At 39.1% G+C, this 26,358-nt stretch overlaps 20 pseudogenes; all 20 read right to left on the bottom strand.

The window, feature by feature from the left end:
- Positions 1–666: 666 nt before the first annotated feature.
- On the bottom strand, positions 667–784 carry LOC113104591 (uncharacterized; annotated as a pseudogene).
- A 1,414-nt stretch (positions 785–2,198) lies between these two features.
- Positions 2,199–2,317, bottom strand: LOC113104587 (uncharacterized; annotated as a pseudogene).
- A 1,249-nt stretch (positions 2,318–3,566) lies between these two features.
- On the bottom strand, positions 3,567–3,685 carry LOC113104585 (uncharacterized; annotated as a pseudogene).
- A 2,289-nt stretch (positions 3,686–5,974) lies between these two features.
- On the bottom strand, positions 5,975–6,093 carry LOC113104596 (uncharacterized; annotated as a pseudogene).
- Positions 6,094–7,503: 1,410 nt separating this feature from the next.
- Positions 7,504–7,622, bottom strand: LOC113104593 (uncharacterized; annotated as a pseudogene).
- A 1,248-nt stretch (positions 7,623–8,870) lies between these two features.
- On the bottom strand, positions 8,871–8,989 carry LOC113104598 (uncharacterized; annotated as a pseudogene).
- A 1,410-nt stretch (positions 8,990–10,399) lies between these two features.
- LOC113104594 (uncharacterized) lies at positions 10,400–10,518 on the bottom strand (annotated as a pseudogene).
- A 1,248-nt stretch (positions 10,519–11,766) lies between these two features.
- On the bottom strand, positions 11,767–11,885 carry LOC113104599 (uncharacterized; annotated as a pseudogene).
- Positions 11,886–13,293: 1,408 nt separating this feature from the next.
- On the bottom strand, positions 13,294–13,412 carry LOC113104588 (uncharacterized; annotated as a pseudogene).
- A 1,411-nt stretch (positions 13,413–14,823) lies between these two features.
- On the bottom strand, positions 14,824–14,942 carry LOC113104595 (uncharacterized; annotated as a pseudogene).
- Positions 14,943–15,432: 490 nt separating this feature from the next.
- Positions 15,433–15,551, bottom strand: LOC113104575 (uncharacterized; annotated as a pseudogene).
- Positions 15,552–16,958: 1,407 nt separating this feature from the next.
- Positions 16,959–17,077, bottom strand: LOC113104589 (uncharacterized; annotated as a pseudogene).
- Positions 17,078–18,347: 1,270 nt separating this feature from the next.
- LOC113104597 (uncharacterized) lies at positions 18,348–18,466 on the bottom strand (annotated as a pseudogene).
- Positions 18,467–18,956: 490 nt separating this feature from the next.
- Positions 18,957–19,075, bottom strand: LOC113104576 (uncharacterized; annotated as a pseudogene).
- A 1,280-nt stretch (positions 19,076–20,355) lies between these two features.
- Positions 20,356–20,474, bottom strand: LOC113104590 (uncharacterized; annotated as a pseudogene).
- Positions 20,475–21,722: 1,248 nt separating this feature from the next.
- LOC113104577 (uncharacterized) lies at positions 21,723–21,841 on the bottom strand (annotated as a pseudogene).
- A 1,332-nt stretch (positions 21,842–23,173) lies between these two features.
- LOC113104578 (uncharacterized) lies at positions 23,174–23,292 on the bottom strand (annotated as a pseudogene).
- A 548-nt stretch (positions 23,293–23,840) lies between these two features.
- On the bottom strand, positions 23,841–23,959 carry LOC113104579 (uncharacterized; annotated as a pseudogene).
- A 489-nt stretch (positions 23,960–24,448) lies between these two features.
- On the bottom strand, positions 24,449–24,567 carry LOC113104580 (uncharacterized; annotated as a pseudogene).
- A 1,388-nt stretch (positions 24,568–25,955) lies between these two features.
- On the bottom strand, positions 25,956–26,074 carry LOC113104581 (uncharacterized; annotated as a pseudogene).
- Between the last annotated feature and the right edge of the window lie 284 nt (positions 26,075–26,358).

The following is a 26,358-nucleotide window of genomic DNA, read 5'->3' on the forward strand; positions in this document are numbered from 1 at the left end:
CATTGACTCCTTTCTTTTTTTCTTGCAAGATTATATATAATTTGTGAAAAATTTCCAAAAATCTTAAAGCAACTGGTATTACCAGGGGGTCTGCCATCCAATTACTAACCAGGCCGAAACCTGCTTAGTTTCCGAGCTCAGACATGATCTGGCATAGCCAGGGTGGAATGGCCATAAGCGAAGACTGCTCCAAAGAGAGAGCTATTTAAAGATCAGCCAATCTAATCGCCGGTACATTATACAGGACCAAACCTGCTTAGCTTCCGAGAGCAGACGAGATCAGGCATAGCCAGGTTGTTACGTCGCAAGCGAAGGATACTGCAAAGAGAAGACTATTTAAAGATCAGCCAATCAAATCGCCCATACATTATATAAGTAGGAATGAAAATCCAAAAGCTTACAGCACCTGGTATTCCGAGGCGGTCTCCCATCCAAGCACTAACCAGGCCAATACCTGCTAAGATTAAGAGATCGGGCATTGGCTCTTTTTTTTTTAAGATTATTATATAATTAGTAATAAATTTCCAATAATATTAGAGCACCTGGTATTACCAGGGGGTCTCCCATCCAAACACTACACAGGTCAATGACTGCTAAGATTCAAAGATTGGGCATTCACTCTTTTTTTTTCAAGATTATTATATAATTTGTGAAAAATTTACAAAAATCTTAAAGCAACTGGTATTACCAGGGGTCTCCCATCCAATTACTAACCAGGCCCAAACCTGCTTAGCTTCCGAGCTCAGACATGATCTGGCATAGCCAGGGTGGTATGGCCATAAGCGAAGACTGCTGCAAAGAGAGAGCTATTTAAAGATCAGCCAATCTAATCGCCAGTACATTATATAAGTAGGAAAGAAAACCCTAAAGCTTAAAGCACCTGGTATTCCCAGGCGGTCTCCCATCCAAGCACTAACCAGGCCAATACCTGCTAAGATTAAGAGATCGGGCATTGACTCTTTTTTTTTTTTTTTTTAAAGATTATTATATAATTAGTAATGAATTTCCAATAATATTAGAGCACCTGGTTTTCCGAGGCGGTCTCCCATCCAAACACTAAACAGGCCCATAGCTGCTAAGATTCAAAGATTGGGCATTGACTCTTTTTGTTTCAAGATAATTATATAATTAGTACAAATTTCCAAAAATATTACAGCAACTGGTATTCCGAGGCGGTCTCCCATCCAAGCACTAAACAGGTCCATACCTCCTAAGATTCAAAGATTGGGCATTTACTCTTTTTTTTTTTTTTTTTTGTTGCAAGATTATTATGTAATTAGTAAAAATTGCCAAAAAATTACAGCAACTGGTATTTCCCGGCCGTCTTCCATCCAAGTACTAACCAGGCAAAACCTGCTATTATTCAGAGATCGGGCATTGACTTTTTTTTTTTTTTTCAAGATTATTATATAATTTGTGAAAAATTTCCAAAAATCTTAAAGCAACTGGTATTACCAGGGTGTCTCCCATCCAATTACTAACCAGGCCCATACCTGCTAAGATTCAGATATGGGGCATTGACTCCTTTCTTTTTTTCTTGCAAGATTATTATATAATTTGTGAAAAATTTCCAAAAATCTTAAAGCAACTGGTATTACCAGGGGGTCTGCCATCCAATTACTAACCAGGCCGAAACCTGCTTAGTTTCCGAGCTCAGACATGATCTGGCATAGCCAGGGTGGAATGGCCATAAGCGAAGACTGCTGCAAAGAGAGAGCTATTTAAAGATCAGCCAATCTAATCGCCGGTACATTATACAGGACCAAACCTGCTTAGCTTCCGAGAGCAGACGAGATCAGGCATAGCCAGGTTGTTACGGTCGCAAGCGAAGGATACTGCAAAGAGAAGACTATTTAAAGATCAGCCAATCAAATCGCCCATACATTATATAAGTAGGAATGAAAATCCAAAAGCTTACAGCACCTGGTATTCCGAGGCGGTCTCCCATCCAAGCACTAACCAGGCCAATACCTGCTAAGATTAAGAGATCGGGCATTGACTCTTTTTTTTTTTTTTTTTTTTTTTTAAGATTATTATATAATTAGTAATAAATTTCCAATAATATTAGAGCACCTGGTATTCCGAGGCGGTCTCCCATCCAGACACTAAACAGGTCCATGACTGCTAAGATTCAAAGAATGGGCATTGACTCTTTTTTTTTTCAAGATTATTATATAATTTGTGAAAAATTTACAAAAATCTTAGAGCAACTGGTATTACCAGGGGGTCTCCCATCCAATTACTAACCAGGCCCAAACCTGCTTAGCTTCCGAGCTCAGACATGATCTGGCATAGCCAGGGTGGTATGGCCATAAGCGAAGACTGCTGCAAAGAGAGAGCTATTTAAAGATCAGCCAATCTAATCGCCGGTACATTATATAAGTAGGAAAGAAAACCCTAAAGCTTAAAGCACCTGGTATTCCCAGGCGGTCTCCCATCCAAGCACTAACCAGGCCAATACCTGCTAAGATTAAGAGATCGGGCATTGACTCTTTTTGTTTCAAGATAATTATATAATTAGTACAAATTTCCAAAAATATTACAGCAACTGGTATTCCGAGGCGGTCTCCCATCCAAGCACTAAACAGGTCCATACCTCCTAAGATTCAAAGATTGGGCATTTACTCTTTTTTTTTTTTTGTTGCAAGATTATTATGTAATTAGTAAAAATTGCCAAAAATATTACAGCAACTGGTATTTCCCGGCCGTCTTCCATCCAAGTACTAACCAGGCAAAACCTGCTATTATTCAGAGATTGGGCATTGACTTTTTTTTTTTTTTTCAAGATTATTATATAATTTGTGAAAAATTTCCAAAAATCTTAAAGCAACTGGTATTACCAGGGTGTCTCCCATCCAATTACTAACCAGGCCCATACCTGCTAAGATTCAGATATGGGGCATTGACTCCTTTCTTTTTTTCTTGCAAGATTATATATAATTTGTGAAAAATTTCCAAAAATCTTAAAGCAACTGGTATTACCAGGGGGTCTGCCATCCAATTACTAACCAGGCCGAAACCTGCTTAGTTTCCGAGCTCAGACATGATCTGGCATAGCCAGGGTGGAATGGCCATAAGCGAAGACTGCTCCAAAGAGAGAGCTATTTAAAGATCAGCCAATCTAATCGCCGGTACATTATACAGGACCAAACCTGCTTAGCTTCCGAGAGCAGACGAGATCAGGCATAGCCAGGTTGTTACGTCGCAAGCGAAGGATACTGCAAAGAGAAGACTATTTAAAGATCAGCCAATCAAATCGCCCATACATTATATAAGTAGGAATGAAAATCCAAAAGCTTACAGCACCTGGTATTCCGAGGCGGTCTCCCATCCAAGCACTAACCAGGCCAATACCTGCTAAGATTAAGAGATCGGGCATTGGCTCTTTTTTTTTAAGATTATTATATAATTAGTAATAAATTTCCAATAATATTAGAGCACCTGGTATTACCAGGGGGTCTCCCATCCAAACACTACACAGGTCAATGACTGCTAAGATTCAAAGATTGGGCATTCACTCTTTTTTTTTTCAAGATTATTATATAATTTGTGAAAAATTTACAAAAATCTTAAAGCAACTGGTATTACCAGGGGGTCTCCCATCCAATTACTAACCAGGCCCAAACCTGCTTAGCTTCCGAGCTCAGACATGATCTGGCATAGCCAGGGTGGTATGGCCATAAGCGAAGACTGCTGCAAAGAGAGAGCTATTTAAAGATCAGCCAATCTAATCGCCGGTACATTATATAAGTAGGAAAGAAAACCCTAAAGCTTAAAGCACCTGGTATTCCCAGGCGGTCTCCCATCCAAGCACTAACCAGGCCAATACCTGCTAAGATTAGGAGATCGGGCATTGACTCTTTTTTTTTTTTTTTTTAAAGATTATTATATAATTAGTAATGAATTTCCAATAATATTAGAGCACCTGGTTTTCCGAGGCGGTCTCCCATCCAAACACTAAACAGGCCCATAGCTGCTAAGATTCAAAGATTGGGCATTGACTCTTTTTGTTTCAAGATAATTATATAATTAGTACAAATTTCCAAAAATATTACAGCAACTGGTATTCCGAGGCGGTCTCCCATCCAAGCACTAAACAGGTCCATACCTCCTAAGATTCAAAGATTGGGCATTTACTCTTTTTTTTTTTTTTTGTTGCAAGATTATTATGTAATTAGTAAAAATTGCCAAAAAATTACAGCAACTGGTATTTCCCGGCCGTCTTCCATCCAAGTACTAACCAGGCAAAACCTGCTATTATTCAGAGATCGGGCATTGACTTTTTTTTTTTTTTTTCAAGATTATTATATAATTTGTGAAAAATTTCCAAAAATCTTAAAGCAACTGGTATTACCAGGGTGTCTCCCATCCAATTACTAACCAGGCCCATACCTGCTAAGATTCAGATATGGGGCATTGACTCCTTTCTTTTTTTCTTGCAAGATTATTATATAATTTGTGAAAAATTTCCAAAAATCTTAAAGCAACTGGTATTACCAGGGGGTCTGCCATCCAATTACTAACCAGGCCGAAACCTGCTTAGTTTCCGAGCTCAGACATGATCTGGCATAGCCAGGGTGGAATGGCCATAAGCGAAGACTGCTGCAAAGAGAGAGCTATTTAAAGATCAGCCAATCTAATCGCCGGTACATTATACAGGACCAAACCTGCTTAGCTTCCGAGAGCAGACGAGATCAGGCATAGCCAGGTTGTTACGGTCGCAAGCGAAGGATACTGCAAAGAGAAGACTATTTAAAGATCAGCCAATCAAATCGCCCATACATTATATAAGTAGGAAAGAAAACCCTAAAGCTTAAAGCACCTGGTATTCCCAGGCGGTCTCCCATCCAAGCACTAACCAGGCCAATACCTGCTAAGATTAAGAGATTGGGCATTGACTCTTTTTGTTTCAAGATAATTATATAATTAGTACAAATTTCCAAAAATATTACAGCAACTGGTATTCCGAGGCGGTCTCCCATCCAAGCACTAAACAGGTCCATACCTCCTAAGATTCAAAGATTGGGCATTTACTCTTTTTTTTTTGTTGTTGCAAGATTATTATGTAATTAGTAAAAATTGCCAAAAATATTACAGCAACTGGTATTTCCCGGCCGTCTTCCATCCAAGTACTAACCAGGCAAAACCTGCTATTATTCAGAGATTGGGCATTGACTTTTTTTTTTTTTTCAAGATTATTATATAATTTGTGAAAAATTTCCAAAAATCTTAAAGCAACTGGTATTACCAGGGTGTCTCCCATCCAATTACTAACCAGGCCCATACCTGCTAAGATTCAGATATGGGGCATTGACTCCTTTCTTTTTTTCTTGCAAGATTATATATAATTTGTGAAAAATTTCCAAAAATCTTAAAGCAACTGGTATTACCAGGGGGTCTGCCATCCAATTACTAACCAGGCCGAAACCTGCTTAGTTTCCGAGCTCAGACATGATCTGGCATAGCCAGGGTGGAATGGCCATAAGCGAAGACTGCTCCAAAGAGAGAGCTATTTAAAGATCAGCCAATCTAATCGCCGGTACATTATACAGGACCAAACCTGCTTAGCTTCCGAGAGCAGACGAGATCAGGCATAGCCAGGTTGTTACGTCGCAAGCGAAGGATACTGCAAAGAGAAGACTATTTAAAGATCAGCCAATCAAATCGCCCATACATTATATAAGTAGGAATGAAAATCCAAAAGCTTACAGCACCTGGTATTCCGAGGCGGTCTCCCATCCAAGCACTAACCAGGCCAATACCTGCTAAGATTAAGAGATCGGGCATTGGCTCTTTTTTTTTAAGATTATTATATAATTAGTAATAAATTTCCAATAATATTAGAGCACCTGGTATTACCAGGGGGTCTCCCATCCAAACACTACACAGGTCAATGACTGCTAAGATTCAAAGATTGGGCATTCACTCTTTTTTTTTTCAAGATTATTATATAATTTGTGAAAAATTTACAAAAATCTTAAAGCAACTGGTATTACCAGGGGGTCTCCCATCCAATTACTAACCAGGCCCAAACCTGCTTAGCTTCCGAGCTCAGACATGATCTGGCATAGCCAGGGTGGTATGGCCATAAGCGAAGACTGCTGCAAAGAGAGAGCTATTTAAAGATCAGCCAATCTAATCGCCGGTACATTATATAAGTAGGAAAGAAAACCCTAAAGCTTAAAGCACCTGGTATTCCCAGGCGGTCTCCCATCCAAGCACTAACCAGGCCAATACCTGCTAAGATTAGGAGATCGGGCATTGACTCTTTTTTTTTTTTTTTTAAAGATTATTATATAATTAGTAATGAATTTCCAATAATATTAGAGCACCTGGTTTTCCGAGGCGGTCTCCCATCCAAACACTAAACAGGCCCATAGCTGCTAAGATTCAAAGATTGGGCATTGACTCTTTTTGTTTCAAGATAATTATATAATTAGTACAAATTTCCAAAAATATTACAGCAACTGGTATTCCGAGGCGGTCTCCCATCCAAGCACTAAACAGGTCCATACCTCCTAAGATTCAAAGATTGGGCATTTACTCTTTTTTTTTTTTTTTGTTGCAAGATTATTATGTAATTAGTAAAAATTGCCAAAAAATTACAGCAACTGGTATTTCCCGGCCGTCTTCCATCCAAGTACTAACCAGGCAAAACCTGCTATTATTCAGAGATCGGGCATTGACTTTTTTTTTTTTTTTTCAAGATTATTATATAATTTGTGAAAAATTTCCAAAAATCTTAAAGCAACTGGTATTACCAGGGTGTCTCCCATCCAATTACTAACCAGGCCCATACCTGCTAAGATTCAGATATGGGGCATTGACTCCTTTCTTTTTTTCTTGCAAGATTATTATATAATTTGTGAAAAATTTCCAAAAATCTTAAAGCAACTGGTATTACCAGGGGGTCTGCCATCCAATTACTAACCAGGCCGAAACCTGCTTAGTTTCCGAGCTCAGACATGATCTGGCATAGCCAGGGTGGAATGGCCATAAGCGAAGACTGCTGCAAAGAGAGAGCTATTTAAAGATCAGCCAATCTAATCGCCGGTACATTATACAGGACCAAACCTGCTTAGCTTCCGAGAGCAGACGAGATCAGGCATAGCCAGGTTGTTACGGTCGCAAGCGAAGGATACTGCAAAGAGAAGACTATTTAAAGATCAGCCAATCAAATCGCCCATACATTATATAAGTAGGAATGAAAATCCAAAAGCTTACAGCACCTGGTATTCCGAGGCGGTCTCCCATCCAAGCACTAACCAGGCCAATACCTGCTAAGATTAAGAGATCGGGCATTGACTCTTTTTTTTTTTTTTTTTTTTTTTAAGATTATTATATAATTAGTAATAAATTTCCAATAATATTAGAGCACCTGGTATTCCGAGGCGGTCTCCCATCCAGACACTAAACAGGTCCATGACTGCTAAGATTCAAAGAATGGGCATTGACTCTTTTTTTTTTCAAGATAATTATATAATTTGTGAAAAATTTACAAAAATCTTAGAGCAACTGGTATTACCAGGGGGTCTCCAATCCAATTACTAACCAGGCCCAAACCTGCTTAGCTTCCGAGCTCAGACATGATCTGGCATAGCCAGGGTGGTATGGCCATAAGCGAAGACTGCTGCAAAGAGAGAGCTATTTAAAGATCAGCCAATCTAATCGCCGGTACATTATATAAGTAGGAAAGAAAACCCTAAAGCTTAAAGCACCTGGTATTCCCAGGCGGTCTCCCATCCAAGCACTAACCAGGCCAATACCTGCTAAGATTAAGAGATCGGGCATTGACTCTTTTTGTTTCAAGATAATTATATAATTAGTACAAATTTCCAAAAATATTACAGCAACTGGTATTCCGAGGCGGTCTCCCATCCAAGCACTAAACAGGTCCATACCTCCTAAGATTCAAAGATTGGGCATTTACTCTTTTTTTTTTTTGTTGCAAGATTATTATGTAATTAGTAAAAATTGCCAAAAATATTACAGCAACTGGTATTTCCCGGCCGTCTTCCATCCAAGTACTAACCAGGCAAAACCTGCTATTATTCAGAGATTGGGCATTGACTTTTTTTTTTTTTTTCAAGATTATTATATAATTTGTGAAAAATTTCCAAAAATCTTAAAGCAACTGGTATTACCAGGGTGTCTCCCATCCAATTACTAACCAGGCCCATACCTGCTAAGATTCAGATATGGGGCATTGACTCCTTTCTTTTTTTCTTGCAAGATTATATATAATTTGTGAAAAATTTCCAAAAATCTTAAAGCAACTGGTATTACCAGGGGGTCTGCCATCCAATTACTAACCAGGCCGAAACCTGCTTAGTTTCCGAGCTCAGACATGATCTGGCATAGCCAGGGTGGAATGGCCATAAGCGAAGACTGCTCCAAAGAGAGAGCTATTTAAAGATCAGCCAATCTAATCGCCGGTACATTATACAGGACCAAACCTGCTTAGCTTCCGAGAGCAGACGAGATCAGGCATAGCCAGGTTGTTACGTCGCAAGCGAAGGATACTGCAAAGAGAAGACTATTTAAAGATCAGCCAATCAAATCGCCCATACATTATATAAGTAGGAATGAAAATCCAAAAGCTTACAGCACCTGGTATTCCGAGGCGGTCTCCCATCCAAGCACTAACCAGGCCAATACCTGCTAAGATTAAGAGATCGGGCATTGGCTCTTTTTTTTTAAGATTATTATATAATTAGTAATAAATTTCCAATAATATTAGAGCACCTGGTATTACCAGGGGGTCTCCCATCCAAACACTACACAGGTCAATGACTGCTAAGATTCAAAGATTGGGCATTCACTCTTTTTTTTTTCAAGATTATTATATAATTTGTGAAAAATTTACAAAAATCTTAAAGCAACTGGTATTACCAGGGGGTCTCCCATCCAATTACTAACCAGGCCCAAACCTGCTTAGCTTCCGAGCTCAGACATGATCTGGCATAGCCAGGGTGGTATGGCCATAAGCGAAGACTGCTGCAAAGAGAGAGCTATTTAAAGATCAGCCAATCTAATCGCCGGTACATTATATAAGTAGGAAAGAAAACCCTAAAGCTTAAAGCACCTGGTATTCCCAGGCGGTCTCCCATCCAAGCACTAACCAGGCCAATACCTGCTAAGATTAGGAGATCGGGCATTGACTCTTTTTTTTTTTTTTTTAAAGATTATTATATAATTAGTAATGAATTTCCAATAATATTAGAGCACCTGGTTTTCCGAGGCGGTCTCCCATCCAAACACTAAACAGGCCCATAGCTGCTAAGATTCAAAGATTGGGCATTGACTCTTTTTGTTTCAAGATAATTATATAATTAGTACAAATTTCCAAAAATATTACAGCAACTGGTATTCCGAGGCGGTCTCCCATCCAAGCACTAAACAGGTCCATACCTCCTAAGATTCAAAGATTGGGCATTTACTCTTTTTTTTTTTTTTTGTTGCAAGATTATTATGTAATTAGTAAAAATTGCCAAAAAATTACAGCAACTGGTATTTCCCGGCCGTCTTCCATCCAAGTACTAACCAGGCAAAACCTGCTATTATTCAGAGATCGGGCATTGACTTTTTTTTTTTTTTTTCAAGATTATTATATAATTTGTGAAAAATTTCCAAAAATCTTAAAGCAACTGGTATTACCAGGGTGTCTCCCATCCAATTACTAACCAGGCCCATACCTGCTAAGATTCAGATATGGGGCATTGACTCCTTTCTTTTTTTCTTGCAAGATTATTATATAATTTGTGAAAAATTTCCAAAAATCTTAAAGCAACTGGTATTACCAGGGGGTCTGCCATCCAATTACTAACCAGGCCGAAACCTGCTTAGTTTCCGAGCTCAGACATGATCTGGCATAGCCAGGGTGGAATGGCCATAAGCGAAGACTGCTGCAAAGAGAGAGCTATTTAAAGATCAGCCAATCTAATCGCCGGTACATTATACAGGACCAAACCTGCTTAGCTTCCGAGAGCAGACGAGATCAGGCATAGCCAGGTTGTTACGGTCGCAAGCGAAGGATACTGCAAAGAGAAGACTATTTAAAGATCAGCCAATCAAATCGCCCATACATTATATAAGTAGGAATGAAAATCCAAAAGCTTACAGCACCTGGTATTCCGAGGCGGTCTCCCATCCAAGCACTAACCAGGCCAATACCTGCTAAGATTAAGAGATCGGGCATTGACTCTTTTTTTTTTTTTTTTTTTTTTTAAGATTATTATATAATTAGTAATAAATTTCCAATAATATTAGAGCACCTGGTATTCCGAGGCGGTCTCCCATCCAGACACTAAACAGGTCCATGACTGCTAAGATTCAAAGAATGGGCATTGACTCTTTTTTTTTTCAAGATAATTATATAATTTGTGAAAAATTTACAAAAATCTTAGAGCAACTGGTATTACCAGGGGGTCTCCAATCCAATTACTAACCAGGCCCAAACCTGCTTAGCTTCCGAGCTCAGACATGATCTGGCATAGCCAGGGTGGTATGGCCATAAGCGAAGACTGCTGCAAAGAGAGAGCTATTTAAAGATCAGCCAATCTAATCGCCGGTACATTATATAAGTAGGAAAGAAAACCCTAAAGCTTAAAGCACCTGGTATTCCCAGGCGGTCTCCCATCCAAGCACTAACCAGGCCAATACCTGCTAAGATTAAGAGATCGGGCATTGACTCTTTTTGTTTCAAGATAATTATATAATTAGTACAAATTTCCAAAAATATTACAGCAACTGGTATTCCGAGGCGGTCTCCCATCCAAGCACTAAACAGGTCCATACCTCCTAAGATTCAAAGATTGGGCATTTACTCTTTTTTTTTTTTGTTGCAAGATTATTATGTAATTAGTAAAAATTGCCAAAAATATTACAGCAACTGGTATTTCCCGGCCGTCTTCCATCCAAGTACTAACCAGGCAAAACCTGCTATTATTCAGAGATTGGGCATTGACTTTTTTTTTTTTTTTCAAGATTATTATATAATTTGTGAAAAATTTCCAAAAATCTTAAAGCAACTGGTATTACCAGGGTGTCTCCCATCCAATTACTAACCAGGCCCATACCTGCTAAGATTCAGATATGGGGCATTGACTCCTTTCTTTTTTTCTTGCAAGATTATATATAATTTGTGAAAAATTTCCAAAAATCTTAAAGCAACTGGTATTACCAGGGGGTCTGCCATCCAATTACTAACCAGGCCGAAACCTGCTTAGTTTCCGAGCTCAGACATGATCTGGCATAGCCAGGGTGGAATGGCCATAAGCGAAGACTGCTCCAAAGAGAGAGCTATTTAAAGATCAGCCAATCTAATCGCCGGTACATTATACAGGACCAAACCTGCTTAGCTTCCGAGAGCAGACGAGATCAGGCATAGCCAGGTTGTTACGTCGCAAGCGAAGGATACTGCAAAGAGAAGACTATTTAAAGATCAGCCAATCAAATCGCCCATACATTATATAAGTAGGAATGAAAATCCAAAAGCTTACAGCACCTGGTATTCCGAGGCGGTCTCCCATCCAAGCACTAACCAGGCCAATACCTGCTAAGATTAAGAGATCGGGCATTGGCTCTTTTTTTTTAAGATTATTATATAATTAGTAATAAATTTCCAATAATATTAGAGCACCTGGTATTACCAGGGGGTCTCCCATCCAAACACTACACAGGTCAATGACTGCTAAGATTCAAAGATTGGGCATTCACTCTTTTTTTTTTCAAGATTATTATATAATTTGTGAAAAATTTACAAAAATCTTAAAGCAACTGGTATTACCAGGGGGTCTCCCATCCAATTACTAACCAGGCCCAAACCTGCTTAGCTTCCGAGCTCAGACATGATCTGGCATAGCCAGGGTGGTATGGCCATAAGCGAAGACTGCTGCAAAGAGAGAGCTATTTAAAGATCAGCCAATCTAATCGCCGGTACATTATATAAGTAGGAAAGAAAACCCTAAAGCTTAAAGCACCTGGTATTCCCAGGCGGTCTCCCATCCAAGCACTAACCAGGCCAATACCTGCTAAGATTAAGAGATCGGGCATTGACTCTTTTTTTTTTTTTTTTAAAGATTATTATATAATTAGTAATGAATTTCCAATAATATTAGAGCACCTGGTTTTCCGAGGCGGTCTCCCATCCAAACACTAAACAGGCCCATAGCTGCTAAGATTCAAAGATTGGGCATTGACTCTTTTTGTTTCAAGATAATTATATAATTAGTACAAATTTCCAAAAATATTACAGCAACTGGTATTCCGAGGCGGTCTCCCATCCAAGCACTAAACAGGTCCATACCTCCTAAGATTCAAAGATTGGGCATTTACTCTTTTTTTTTTTTTTTGTTGCAAGATTATTATGTAATTAGTAAAAATTGCCAAAAAATTACAGCAACTGGTATTTCCCGGCCGTCTTCCATCCAAGTACTAACCAGGCAAAACCTGCTATTATTCAGAGATCGGGCATTGACTTTTTTTTTTTTTTTCAAGATTATTATATAATTTGTGAAAAATTTCCAAAAATCTTAAAGCAACTGGTATTACCAGGGTGTCTCCCATCCAATTACTAACCAGGCCCATACCTGCTAAGATTCAGATATGGGGCATTGACTCCTTTCTTTTTTTCTTGCAAGATTATTATATAATTTGTGAAAAATTTCCAAAAATCTTAAAGCAACTGGTATTACCAGGGGGTCTGCCATCCAATTACTAACCAGGCCGAAACCTGCTTAGTTTCCGAGCTCAGACATGATCTGGCATAGCCAGGGTGGAATGGCCATAAGCGAAGACTGCTGCAAAGAGAGAGCTATTTAAAGATCAGCCAATCTAATCGCCGGTACATTATACAGGACCAAACCTGCTTAGCTTCCGAGAGCAGACGAGATCAGGCATAGCCAGGTTGTTACGGTCGCAAGCGAAGGATACTGCAAAGAGAAGACTATTTAAAGATCAGCCAATCAAATCGCCCATACATTATATAAGTAGGAATGAAAATCCAAAAGCTTACAGCACCTGGTATTCCGAGGCGGTCTCCCATCCAAGCACTAACCAGGCCAATACCTGCTAAGATTAAGAGATCGGGCATTGACTCTTTTTTTTTTTTTTTTTTTTTTAAGATTATTATATAATTAGTAATAAATTTCCAATAATATTAGAGCACCTGGTATTCCGAGGCGGTCTCCCATCCAGACACTAAACAGGTCCATGACTGCTAAGATTCAAAGAATGGGCATTGACTCTTTTTTTTTTCAAGATTATTATATAATTTGTGAAAAATTTACAAAAATCTTAGAGCAACTGGTATTACCAGGGGGTCTCCCATCCAATTACTAACCAGGCCCAAACCTGCTTAGCTTCCGAGCTCAGACATGATCTGGCATAGCCAGGGTGGTATGGCCATAAGCGAAGACTGCTGCAAAGAGAGAGCTATTTAAAGATCAGCCAATCTAATCGCCGGTACATTATATAAGTAGGAAAGAAAACCCTAAAGCTTAAAGCACCTGGTATTCCCAGGCGGTCTCCCATCCAAGCACTAACCAGGCCAATACCTGCTAAGATTAAGAGATCGGGCATTGACTCTTTTTTTTTTTTTTTTAAAGATTATTATATAATTAGTAATGAATTTCCAATAATATTAGAGCACCTGGTTTTCCGAGGCGGTCTCCCATCCAAACACTAAACAGGCCCATAGCTGCTAAGATTCAAAGATTGGGCATTGACTCTTTTTGTTTCAAGATAATTATATAATTAGTACAAATTTCCAAAAATATTACAGCAACTGGTATTCCGAGGCGGTCTCCCATCCAAGCACTAAACAGGTCCATACCTCCTAAGATTCAAAGATTGGGCATTTACTCTTTTTTTTTTTTTTTTTGTTGCAAGATTATTATGTAATTAGTAAAAATTGCCAAAAAATTACAGCAACTGGTATTTCCCGGCCGTCTTCCATCCAAGTACTAACCAGGCAAAACCTGCTATTATTCAGAGATCGGGCATTGACTTTTTTTTTTTTTTTTCAAGATTATTATATAATTTGTGAAAAATTTCCAAAAATCTTAAAGCAACTGGTATTACCAGGGTGTCTCCCATCCAATTACTAACCAGGCCCATACCTGCTAAGATTCAGATATGGGGCATTGACTCCTTTCTTTTTTTCTTGCAAGATTATTATATAATTTGTGAAAAATTTCCAAAAATCTTAAAGCAACTGGTATTACCAGGGGGTCTGCCATCCAATTACTAACCAGGCCGAAACCTGCTTAGTTTCCGAGCTCAGACATGATCTGGCATAGCCAGGGTGGAATGGCCATAAGCGAAGACTGCTGCAAAGAGAGAGCTATTTAAAGATCAGCCAATCTAATCGCCGGTACATTATACAGGACCAAACCTGCTTAGCTTCCGAGAGCAGACGAGATCAGGCATAGCCAGGTTGTTACGGTCGCAAGCGAAGGATACTGCAAAGAGAAGACTATTTAAAGATCAGCCAATCAAATCGCCCATACATTATATAAGTAGGAATGAAAATCCAAAAGCTTACAGCACCTGGTATTCCGAGGCGGTCTCCCATCCAAGCACTAACCAGGCCAATACCTGCTAAGATTAAGAGATCGGGCATTGACTCTTTTTTTTTTTTTTTTTTTTTTAAGATTATTATATAATTAGTAATAAATTTCCAATAATATTAGAGCACCTGGTATTCCGAGGCGGTCTCCCATCCAGACACTAAACAGGTCCATGACTGCTAAGATTCAAAGAATGGGCATTGACTCTTTTTTTTTTCAAGATAATTATATAATTTGTGAAAAATTTACAAAAATCTTAGAGCAACTGGTATTACCAGGGGGTCTCCAATCCAATTACTAACCAGGCCCAAACCTGCTTAGCTTCCGAGCTCAGACATGATCTGGCATAGCCAGGGTGGTATGGCCATAAGCGAAGACTGCTGCAAAGAGAGAGCTATTTAAAGATCAGCCAATCTAATCGCCGGTACATTATATAAGTAGGAAAGAAAACCCTAAAGCTTAAAGCACCTGGTATTCCCAGGCGGTCTCCCATCCAAGCACTAACCAGGCCAATACCTGCTAAGATTAAGAGATCGGGCATTGACTCTTTTTGTTTCAAGATAATTATATAATTAGTACAAATTTCCAAAAATATTACAGCAACTGGTATTCCGAGGCGGTCTCCCATCCAAGCACTAAACAGGTCCATACCTCCTAAGATTAAGAGATCGGGCATTGGCTCTTTTTTTTAAGATTATTATATAATTAGTAATAAATTTCCAATAATATTAGAGCACCTGGTATTACCAGGGGGTCTCCCATCCAAACACTACACAGGTCAATGACTGCTAAGATTCAAAGATTGGGCATTCACTCTTTTTTTTTTCAAGATTATTATATAATTTGTGAAAAATTTACAAAAATCTTAAAGCAACTGGTATTACCAGGGGGTCTCCCATCCAATTACTAACCAGGCCCAAACCTGCTTAGCTTCCGAGCTCAGACATGATCTGGCATAGCCAGGGTGGTATGGCCATAAGCGAAGACTGCTGCAAAGAGAGAGCTATTTAAAGATCAGCCAATCTAATCGCCAGTACATTATATAAGTAGGAAAGAAAACCCTAAAGCTTAAAGCACCTGGTATTCCCAGGCGGTCTCCCATCCAAGCACTAACCAGGCCAATACCTGCTAAGATTAAGAGATCGGGCATTGACTCTTTTTTTTTTTTTTTAAAGATATTATATAATTAGTAATGAATTTCCAATAATATTAGAGCACCTGGTTTTCCGAGGCGGTCTCCCATCCAAACACTAAACAGGCCCATAGCTGCTAAGATTCAAAGATTGGGCATTGACTCTTTTTGTTTCAAGATAATTATATAATTAGTACAAATTTCCAAAATATTACAGCAACTGGTATTCCGAGGCGGTCTCCCATCCAAGCACTAAACAGGTCCATACCTCCTAAGATTCAAAGATTGGGCATTTACTCTTTTTTTTTTTTTTTTGTTGCAAGATTATTATGTAATTAGTAAAAATTGCCAAAAAATTACAGCAACTGGTATTTCCCGGCCGTCTTCCATCCAAGTACTAACCAGGCAAAACCTGCTATTATTCAGAGATCGGGCATTGACTTTTTTTTTTTTTTCAAGATTATTATATAATTTGTGAAAAATTTCCAAAAATCTTAAAGCAACTGGTATTACCAGGGTGTCTCCCATCCAATTACTAACCAGGCCCATACCTGCTAAGATTCAGATATGGGGCATTGACTCCTTTCTTTTTTCTTGCAAGATTATTATATAATTTGTGAAAAATTTCCAAAAATCTTAAAGCAACTGGTATTACCAGGGGGTCTGCCATCCAATTACTAACCAGGCCGAAACCTGCTTAGTTTCCGAGCTCAGACATGATCTGGCATAGCCAGGGTGGAATGGCCATAAGCGAAGACTGCTGCAAAGAGAGAGCTATTTAAAGATCAGCCAATCTAATCGCCGGTACATTATACAGGACCAAACCTGCTTAGCTTCCGAGAGCAGACGAGATCAGGCATAGCCAGGTTGTTACGGTCGCAAGCGAAGGATACTGCAAAGAGAAGACTATTTAAAGATCAGCCAATCAAATCGCCCATACATTATATAAGTAGGAATGAAAATCCAAAAGCTTACAGCACCTGGTATTCCGAGGCGGTCTCCCATCCAAGCACTAACCAGGCCAATACCTGCTAAGATTAAGAGATCGGGCATTGACTCTTTTTTTTTTTTTTTTTTTTTTTTTAAGATTATTATATAATTAGTAATAAATTTCCAATAATATTAGAGCACCTGGTATTCCGAGGCGGTCTCCCATCCAGACACTAAACAGGTCCATGACTGCTAAGATTCAAAGAATGGGCATTGACTCTTTTTTTTTTCAAGATTATTATATAATTTGTGAAAAATTTACAAAAATCTTAGAGCAACTGGTATTACCAGGGGGTCTCCCATCCAATTACTAACCAGGCCCAAACCTGCTTAGCTTCCGAGCTCAGACATGATCTGGCATAGCCAGGGTGGTATGGCCATAAGCGAAGACTGCTGCAAAGAGAGAGCTATTTAAAGATCAGCCAATCTAATCGCCGGTACATTATATAAGTAGGAAAGAAAACCCAAAGCTTAAAGCACCTGGTATTCCCAGGCGGTCTCCCATCCAAGCACTAACCAGGCCAATACCTGCTAAGATTAAGAGATCGGGCATTGACTCTTTTTGTTTCAAGATAATTATATAATTAGTACAAATTTCCAAAAATATTACAGCAACTGGTATTCCGAGGCGGTCTCCCATCCAAGCACTAAACAGGTCCATACCTCCTAAGATTCAAAGATTGGGCATTTACTCTTTTTTTTTTTTTTTGTTGCAAGATTATTATGTAATTAGTAAAAATTGCCAAAAAATTACAGCAACTGGTATTTCCCGGCCGTCTTCCATCCAAGTACTAACCAGGCAAAACCTGCTATTATTCAGAGATCGGGCATTGACTTTTTTTTTTTTTTTTCAAGATTATTATATAATTTGTGAAAAATTTCCAAAAATCTTAAAGCAACTGGTATTACCAGGGTGTCTCCCATCCAATTACTAACCAGGCCCATACCTGCTAAGATTCAGATATGGGGCATTGACTCCTTTCTTTTTTTCTTGCAAGATTATTATATAATTTGTGAAAAATTTCCAAAAATCTTAAAGCAACTGGTATTACCAGGGGGTCTGCCATCCAATTACTAACCAGGCCGAAACCTGCTTAGTTTCCGAGCTCAGACATGATCTGGCATAGCCAGGGTGGAATGGCCATAAGCGAAGACTGCTGCAAAGAGAGAGCTATTTAAAGATCAGCCAATCTAATCGCCGGTACATTATACAGGACCAAACCTGCTTAGCTTCCGAGAGCAGACGAGATCAGGCATAGCCAGGTTGTTACGGTCGCAAGCGAAGGATACTGCAAAGAGAAGACTATTTAAAGATCAGCCAATCAAATCGCCCATACATTATATAAGTAGGAATGAAAATCCAAAAGCTTACAGCACCTGGTATTCCGAGGCGGTCTCCCATCCAAGCACTAACCAGGCCAATACCTGCTAAGATTAAGAGATCGGGCATTGACTCTTTTTTTTTTTTTTTTTTTTTTTTTTAAGATTATTATATAATTAGTAATAAATTTCCAATAATATTAGAGCACCTGGTATTCCGAGGCGGTCTCCCATCCAGACACTAAACAGGTCCATGACTGCTAAGATTCAAAGAATGGGCATTGACTCTTTTTTTTTTTCAAGATAATTATATAATTTGTGAAAAATTTACAAAAATCTTAGAGCAACTGGTATTACCAGGGGGTCTCCAATCCAATTACTAACCAGGCCCAAACCTGCTTAGCTTCCGAGCTCAGACATGATCTGGCATAGCCAGGGTGGTATGGCCATAAGCGAAGACTGCTGCAAAGAGAGAGCTATTTAAAGATCAGCCAATCTAATCGCCGGTACATTATATAAGTAGGAAAGAAAACCCTAAAGCTTAAAGCACCTGGTATTCCCAGGCGGTCTCCCATCCAAGCACTAACCAGGCCAATACCTGCTAAGATTAAGAGATCGGGCATTGACTCTTTTTGTTTCAAGATAATTATATAATTAGTACAAATTTCCAAAAATATTACAGCAACTGGTATTCCGAGGCGGTCTCCCATCCAAGCACTAAACAGGTCCATACCTCCTAAGATTAAGAGATCGGGCATTGGCTCTTTTTTTTAAGATTATTATATAATTAGTAATAAATTTCCAATAATATTAGAGCACCTGGTATTACCAGGGGGTCTCCCATCCAAACACTACACAGGTCAATGACTGCTAAGATTCAAAGATTGGGCATTCACTCTTTTTTTTTTCAAGATTATTATATAATTTGTGAAAAATTTACAAAAATCTTAAAGCAACTGGTATTACCAGGGGGTCTCCCATCCAATTACTAACCAGGCCCAAACCTGCTTAGCTTCCGAGCTCAGACATGATCTGGCATAGCCAGGGTGGTATGGCCATAAGCGAAGACTGCTGCAAAGAGAGAGCTATTTAAAGATCAGCCAATCTAATCGCCAGTACATTATATAAGTAGGAAAGAAAACCCTAAAGCTTAAAGCACCTGGTATTCCCAGGCGGTCTCCCATCCAAGCACTAACCAGGCCAATACCTGCTAAGATTAAGAGATCGGGCATTGACTCTTTTTTTTTTTTTTTTTAAGATTATTATATAATTAGTAATGAATTTCCAATAATATTAGAGCACCTGGTTTTCCGAGGCGGTCTCCCATCCAAACACTAAACAGGCCCATAGCTGCTAAGATTCAAAGATTGGGCATTGACTCTTTTTGTTTCAAGATAATTATATAATTAGTACAAATTTCCAAAAATATTACAGCAACTGGTATTCCGAGGCGGTCTCCCATCCAAGCACTAAACAGGTCCATACCTCCTAAGATTCAAAGATTGGGCATTTACTCTTTTTTTTTTTTTTTTTGTTGCAAGATTATTATGTAATTAGTAAAAATTTCCAAAAATCTTAAAGCAACTGGTATTACCAGGGTGTCTCCCATCCAATTACTAACCAGGCCCATACCTGCTAAGATTCAGATATGGGGCATTGACTCCTTTCTTTTTTTCTTGCAAGATTATTATATAATTTGTGAAAAAATTTCCAAAAATCTTAAAGCAACTGGTATTACCAGGGGGTCTGCCATCCAATTACTAACCAGGCCGAAACCTGCTTAGTTTTCCGAGCTCAGACATGATCTGGCATAGCCAGGGTGGAATGGCCATAAGCGAAGACTGCTGCAAAGAGAGAGCTATTTAAAGATCAGCCAATCTAATCGCCGGTACATTATACAGGACCAAACCTGCTTAGCTTCCGAGAGCAGACGAGATCAGGCATAGCCAGGTTGTTACGGTCGCAAGCGAAGGATACTGCAAAGAGAAGACTATTTAAAGATCAGCCAATCAAATCGCCCATGCATTATATAAGTAGGAATGAAAATCCAAAAGCTTACAGCACCTGGTATTCCGAGGCGGTCTCCCATCCAAGCACTAACCAGGCCAATACCTGCTAAGATTAAGAGATCGGGCATTGACTCTTTTTTTTTTTTTTTTTTTTTTTTTTTTAAGATTATTATATAATTAGTAATAAATTTCCAATAATATTAGAGCACCTGGTATTCCGAGGCGGTCTCCCATCCAGACACTAAACAGGTCCATGACTGCTAAGATTCAAAGAATGGGCATTGACTCTTTTTTTTTTCAAGATTATTATATAATTTGTGAAAAATTTACAAAAATCTTAGAGCAACTGGTATTACCAGGGGGTCTCCCATCCAATTACTAACCAGGCCCAAACCTGCTTAGCTTCCGAGCTCAGACATGATCTGGCATAGCCAGGGTGGTATGGCCATAAGCGAAGACTGCTGCAAAGAGAGAGCTATTTAAAGATCAGCCAATCTAATCGCCGGTACATTATATAAGTAGGAAAGAAAACCCTAAAGCTTAAAGCACCTGGTATTCCCAGGCGGTCTCCCATCCAAGCACTAACCAGGCCAATACCTGCTAAGATTAAGAGATCGGGCATTGACTCTTTTTGTTTCAAGATAATTATATAATTAGTACAAATTTCCAAAAATATTACAGCAACTGGTATTCCGAGGCGGTCTCCCATCCAAGCACTAAACAGGTCCATACCTCCTAAGATTCAAAGATTGGGCATTTACTCTTTTTTTTTTTTGTTGCAAGATTATTATGTAATTAGTAAAAATTGCCAAAAATATTACAGCAACTGGTATTTCCCGGCCGTCTTCCATCCAAGTACTAACCAGGCAAAACCTGCTATTATTCAGAGATTGGGCATTGACTTTTTTTTTTTTTTTCAAGATTATTATATAATTTGTGAAAAATTTCCAAAAATCTTAAAGCAACTGGTATTACCAGGGTGTCTCCCATCCAATTACTAACCAGGCCCATACCTGCTAAGATTCAGATATGGGGCATTGACTCCTTTCTTTTTTTCTTGCAAGATTATATATAATTTGTGAAAAATTTCCAAAAATCTTAAAGCAACTGGTATTACCAGGGGGTCTGCCATCCAATTACTAACCAGGCCGAAACCTGCTTAGTTTCCGAGCTCAGACATGATCTGGCATAGCCAGGGTGGAATGGCCATAAGCGAAGACTGCTCCAAAGAGAGAGCTATTTAAAGATCAGCCAATCTAATCGCCGGTACATTATACAGGACCAAACCTGCTTAGCTTCCGAGAGCAGACGAGATCAGGCATAGCCAGGTTGTTACGTCGCAAGCGAAGGATACTGCAAAGAGAAGACTATTTAAAGATCAGCCAATCAAATCGCCCATACATTATATAAGTAGGAATGAAAATCCAAAAGCTTACAGCACCTGGTATTCCGAGGCGGTCTCCCATCCAAGCACTAACCAGGCCAATACCTGCTAAGATTAAGAGATCGGGCATTGGCTCTTTTTTTTTAAGATTATTATATAATTAGTAATAAATTTCCAATAATATTAGAGCACCTGGTATTACCAGGGGTCTCCCATCCAAACACTACACAGGTCAATGACTGCTAAGATTCAAAGATTGGGCATTCACTCTTTTTTTTTTTCAAGATTATTATATAATTTGTGAAAAATTTACAAAAATCTTAAAGCAACTGGTATTACCAGGGGGTCTCCCATCCAATTACTAACCAGGCCCAAACCTGCTTAGCTTCCGAGCTCAGACATGATCTGGCATAGCCAGGGTGGTATGGCCATAAGCGAAGACTGCCTGCAAAGAGAGAGCTATTTAAAGATCAGCCAATCTAATCGCCGGTACATTATATAAGTAGGAAAGAAAACCCTAAAGCTTAAAGCACCTGGTATTCCCAGGCGGTCCTCCCATCCCAAGCACTAACCAGGCCAATACCTGCTAAGATTAGGAGATCGGGCATTGACTCTTTTTTTTTTTTTTTTTTTTTTTAAAGATTATTATATAATTAGTAATGAATTTCCAATAATATTAGAGCACCTGGTTTTCCGAGGCGGTCTCCCATCCAAACACTAAACAGGCCCATAGCTGCTAAGATTCAAAGATTGGGCATTGACTCTTTTTGTTTCAAGATAATTATATAATTAGTACAAATTTCCAAAAATATTACAGCAACTGGTATTCCGAGGCGGTCTCCCATCCAAGCACTAAACAGGTCCATACCTCCTAAGATTCAAAGATTGGGCATTTACTCTTTTTTTTTTTTTTGTTGCAAGATTATTATGTAATTAGTAAAAATTGCCAAAACCTGCTATTATCAGAGATCGGGCATTGACTTTTTTTTTTTTTTTTCAAGATTATTATTAATTTGTGAAAAATTTCCAAAATCTTAAGCAACTGGTATTACCAGGTGTCTCCATCCAATTACTAACCAGGCCATACCTGCTAAGATTCAGATATGGGCATTGACTCCTTTCTTTTTTTCTTGCAAGATTATTATATAATTTGTGAAAAATTTCCAAAAATCTTAAAGGCAACTGGTATTACCAGGGGGTCTGCCATCCAATTACTAAACCAGGCCGAAACCTGCTTAGTTTTCCGAGCTCAGACATGATCTGGCATAGCCAGGGTTGGAATGGCCATAGCGAAGACTGCTGCAAAGAGAGAGCTATTTAAAGATCAGCCAATCTAATCGCCGTACATTATACAGGACCAAACCTGCTTAGCTTCCGAGAGCAGACGAGATCAGCATAGCCAGGTTGTTACGGTCGCAAGCGAAGGATACTGCAAGAGAAGACTATTTAAAGATCAGCCAATCAAATCGCCCATTACATTATATAAGTAGGAATGAAAATCCAAAAGCTTACAGCACCTGGTATTCCGAGGCGGTCTCCATCCAAGCACTAACCAGGCCAATACCTGCTAAGATTAAGAGATCGGGCATTGGCTTTTTTTAAGATTATTTATAATTAGTAATAAATTCCAATAATATTAGAGCACCTGGTATTAACAGGGGGTCTCCCATCCAAACACTACACAGGTCAATGACTGCTAAGATTCGAAGAATGGGCATTCACTCTTTTTTTTTCAAGATTATTATATAATTGTGAAAAATTTACAAAAATCTTAAAGCAACTGGTATTACCAGGGGGTCTCCCATCCAATTACTAACCAGGCCCAAACCTGCTTAGCTTCCGAGCTCAGACATGATCTGGCATAGCCAGGGTGGTATGGCCATAAGCGAAGACTGCTGCAAAGAGAGAGCTATTTAAAGATCAGCCAATCTAATCGCCGGTACATTATATAAGTAGGAAAGAAAACCCTAAAGCTTTAAAGATCAGCCAATCTAATCGCCGGTACATTATACAGGACCAAACCTGCTTAGCTTCCGAGAGCAGACGAGATCAGGCATAGCCAGGTTGTTACGGTCGCAAGCGAAGGATACTGCAAAGAGAGGACTATTTAAAGATCAGCCAATCAAATCGCCCATACATTATATAAGTAGGAATGAAAACCCAAAAGCTTACAGCACCTGGTATTCCTAGGCGGTCTCCCATCCAAGCACTAACCAGGCCAATACCTGCTAAGATTAAGAGATCGGGCATTGGCTCTTTTTTTTAAAGATTATTATATAATTAGTAATAAATTTCCAATAACATTAGAGCACCTGGTATTACCAGGGGGTCTCCCATCCAACACTACACAAGTCCATGACTGCTAAGATTCAAAGAATGGGCATTGACTCTTTTTTTTTCAAGATTATTATATGATTTGTGAAAAATTTACAAAAATCTTAAAGCAACTGGTATTACCAGGGGGTCTCCCATCCAATTACTAACCAGGCCCAAACCTGCTTAGCTTCCGAGCTCAGACATGATCTGGCATAGCCAGGGTGGTATGGCCATAAGCGAAGACTGCTGCAAAGAGAGAGCTATTTAAAGATCAGCCAATCTAATCGCCGGTACATTATACAGGACCAAACCTGCTTAGCTTCCGAGAGCAGACGAGATCAGGCATAGCCAGGTTGTTACGGTCGCAAGCGAAGGATACTGCAAAGAGAAGACTATTTAAAGATCAGCCAATCAAATCGCCCATACATTATATAAGTAGGAATGAAAATCCAAAAGCTTACAGCACCTGGTATTTCCGAGGCGGTCTCCCATCCAAGCACTAACCAGGCCAATACCTGCTAAGATTAAGAGATCGGGCATTGGCTCTTTTTTTTTAAGATTATTATATAATTAGTAATAAATTTCCAATAATATTAGAGCACCTGGTATTAACAGGGGGTCTCCCATCCAAACACTACACAGGTCAATGACTGCTAAGATTCAAAGAATGGGCATTCACTCTTTTTTTTTTCAAGATTATTATATAATTTGTGAAAAATTTACAAAAATCTTAAAGCAACTGGTATTACCAGGGGGTCTCCCATCCAATTACTAACCAGGCCCAAACCTGCTTAGCTTCCGAGCTCAGACATGATCTGGCATAGCCAGGGTGGTATGGCCATAAGCGAAGACTGCTGCAAAGAGAGAGCTATTTAAAGATCAGCCAATCTAATATAAGTAGGAAAGAAAACCCTAAAGCTTAAAGCACCTGGTATTCCCAGGCGGTCTCCCATCCAAGCACTAACCAGGCCAATACCTGCTAAGATTAAGAGATCGGGCATTGACTCTTTTTTTTTTTTTTTTTTTTTTTTTAAAGATTATTATATAATTAGTAATAAATTTCCAATAATATTAGAGCACCTGGTTTTCCGAGGCGGTCTCCCATCCAAACACTAAACAGGTCCATAGCTGCTAAGATTCAAAGATTGGGCATTGACTCTTTTTGTTTCAAGATAATTATATAATTAGTACAAATTTCCAAAAATATTACAGCAACTGGTATTCCGAGGCGGTCTCCCATCCAAGCACTAAACAGGTCCATACCTCCTAAGATTCAAAGATTGGGCATTTACTCTTTTTTTTTTTTTTGTTGCAAGATTATTATGTAATTAGTAAAAATTGCCAAAAATATTACAGCAACTGGTATTTCCCGGCCGTCTTCCATCCAAGTACTAACCAGGCAAAACCTGCTATTATTCAGAGATCGGGCATTGACTTTTTTTTTTTTTTCAAGATTATTATATAATTTGTGAAAAATTTCCAAAAATCTTAAAGCAACTGGTATTACCAGGGTGTCTCCCATCCAATTACTAACCAGGCCCATACCTGCTAAGATTCAGATACGGGGCATTGACTCCTTTCTTTTTTTCTTGCAAGATTATTATATAATTTGTGAAAAATTTCCAAAAATCTTAAAGCAACTGGTATTACCAGGGGGTCTGCCATCCAATTACTAACCAGGCCGAAACCTGCTTAGTTTCCGAGCTCAGACATGATCTGGCATAGCCAGGGTGGAATGGCCATAAGCGAAGACTGCTGCAAAGAGAGAGCTATTTAAAGATCAGCCAATCTAATCGCCGGTACATTATACAGGACCAAACCTGCTTAGCTTCCGAGAGCAGACGAGATCAGGCATAGCCAGGTTGTTACGGTCGCAAGCGAAGGATACTGCAAAGAGAAGACTATTTAAAGATCAGCCAATCAAATCGCCCATACATTATATAAGTAGGAATGAAAATCCAAAAGCTTACAGCACCTGGTATTCCGAGGCGGTCTCCCATCCAAGCACTAACCAGGCCAATACCTGCTAAGATTAAGAGATCGGGCATTGGCTCTTTTTTTTAAGATTATTATATAATTAGTAATAAATTTCCAATAATATTAGAGCACCTGGTATTAACAGGGGGTCTCCCATCCAAACACTACACAGGTCAATGACTGCTAAGATTCAAAGAATGGGCATTCACTCTTTTTTTTTTCAAGATTATTATATAATTTGTGAAAAATTTACAAAAATCTTAAAGCAACTGGTATTACCAGGGGGTCTCCCATCCAATTACTAACCAGGCCCAAACCTGCTTAGCTTCCGAGCTCAGACATGATCTGGCATAGCCAGGGTGGTATGGCCATAAGCGAAGACTGCTGCAAAGAGAGAGCTATTTAAAGATCAGCCAATCTAATCGCCGGTACATTATATAAGTAGGAAAGAAAACCCTAAAGCTTAAAGCACCTGGTATTCCCAGGCGGTCTCCCATCCAAGCACTAACCAGGCCAATACCTGCTAAGATTAAGAGATCGGGCATTGACTCTTTTTTTTTTTTTTTTTTTTTAAGATTATTATATAATTAGTAATAAATTTCCAATAATATTAGAGCACCTGGTTTTCCGAGGCGGTCTCCCATCCAAACACTAAACAGG

This window comes from Carassius auratus, unplaced genomic scaffold, assembly GCF_003368295.1.
Source record: "Carassius auratus strain Wakin unplaced genomic scaffold, ASM336829v1 scaf_tig00218043, whole genome shotgun sequence".
Lineage (NCBI taxonomy): Eukaryota > Metazoa > Chordata > Actinopteri > Cypriniformes > Cyprinidae > Carassius > Carassius auratus.